The sequence below is a fragment of the Furipterus horrens genome, unplaced genomic scaffold (assembly GCF_987537825.1).
Source record: "Furipterus horrens unplaced genomic scaffold, mFurHor1.1.pri manual_scaffold_3, whole genome shotgun sequence".
NCBI classification, from domain to species: domain Eukaryota; kingdom Metazoa; phylum Chordata; class Mammalia; order Chiroptera; family Furipteridae; genus Furipterus; species Furipterus horrens.
This window is the reverse complement of record NW_028327173.1, coordinates 75,186,850-75,188,396: the sequence shown is the minus strand read 5'-3', so window position 1 is coordinate 75,188,396 and position 1,547 is coordinate 75,186,850. Positions and strand designations below refer to the sequence as shown.

At 42.9% G+C, this 1,547-nt stretch overlaps 1 pseudogene; it reads right to left on the bottom strand.

Moving 5' to 3' along the window:
- Positions 1–249: 249 nt before the first annotated feature.
- On the bottom strand, positions 250–684 carry LOC150015330 (protein BUD31 homolog pseudogene; annotated as a pseudogene).
- Between the last annotated feature and the right edge of the window lie 863 nt (positions 685–1,547).

Genomic DNA, 1,547 nt, shown 5'->3' with positions numbered 1-1,547 from the left:
AATCTGATGTGTCTCTGGCTTTGCTGTTCACACCCAGAATTTATTTATTTATTTTCAAGGTCTAAACGTTTTATTTCTACAAATTACAGCTGATGCACAACAATGCCTTCATATATAGAGACCATGCTCTGACTTGGGCCTGGGACATCACTCTATGAGAAGAGCTGCTCTCAGTAAAGAGGTGGCATTATAGGCAGAAACCTGTGAAGCCCAAAGTCCTGGGTGGAGAGGGGTCAGGTCTCCAGGGCCTCAGGCAGAGCAGCCCCAGCAGCCATAGTGCCAGTATTTGATGATCTGACCCACTTCCAGCTTGCTTCTGGGGATTCGGCAAAAGTAGTTTGTCCCAAAATCAGTGTCCCATGCCTGAATGCACCACAGGCAGCATAAGTCCTCATACACCTGCTTTTTCCATTTTGCAGTCAGGTTTTTGTCTGCATAGCCTTCTTTAATACAGTATTCATATAGTTCTCTGCTTATGTCTTTGCGCTTACAGAAGAGGTAAAAAGTATAGTGGGTCTTCTGATGATCGATCCTGAAGACAGACCACAGAGATTCCACTTTGCTCTGTCCCTCATGTCATTCTGTTTCAGCTTCTCTCATCTTTTGATCTAATTCATCCAGTGTTGGTCTGATCAACTCCCAACCACCTGGGATAGCTTTCTGGCTTCTTTTGACTTTATGCATTTTTCCCGACAACATAATTCACAAAGATCTTGGGGCTGTTTCCCAAGATTATAACTGAAAGATCTCTGGTTTCTTCAGTTACAGGCTCAGGTTCTTGTCCAGCTCTACCAATTTCTCTATGACTTTGAGAAGTCACATTCTCTCTCTGGTCTTTGGCTACCACTTCTTTTTCACACATAGGACTTATAAAGTCCATTTTCAGTGGGAAAAAATTAAGCTGATAGGCAGATGGAGGCAGGCATTTGGGAAAAGAAGATTCTTAATGCTTTGGAACTTCTGGTTCTAGTTAGCAGCAGCTAGAGGCCCACCATCACAGTTGAGTTCTTTGGAAAGAGACAGTGAGAGGTGGGCTTGGCATACTGTGTATTTTTAGCACTCAATGCCCATATTTCATTATTATATATGGAAGAGAGCACATATTATCTTGCAGGGAGAGGTATCTGCATTGTTTTCAATAAAGTGAGGAATGCCAGCTCTTAATAAGGATGTGTGGACCACCTCTGCTGGCTCCAAAGCTGCACAGTGCTTTGGGTTCAAAATTTTGAGGGGCCTTTATCCAAATGATCCAATTTCACATGAAAAGGTCCTATTGTGCCAACTAGGTCCTTATCTTTATTCACCAGCCTGTCTTTGTTGGACATTTTCCTTCTCTGGAGTTTGTCTTTCTATTAAGCCAGAATCTAGTCCAGTTTTTTCTTTCCTTCTGTTGTAGGAAATAGAGTCTCTTTGTGAGGGAGCACAGAGGCCATCTGGCTTTCACACTTGGTTTTCATTGTTTTTTAATCACCTGCCCCTTTTCTATAACTTTCCTAGAAGAGTGGTTTTCAAAGGAGGTCCCAGCACCAGCAGCATCAGCACCAGCT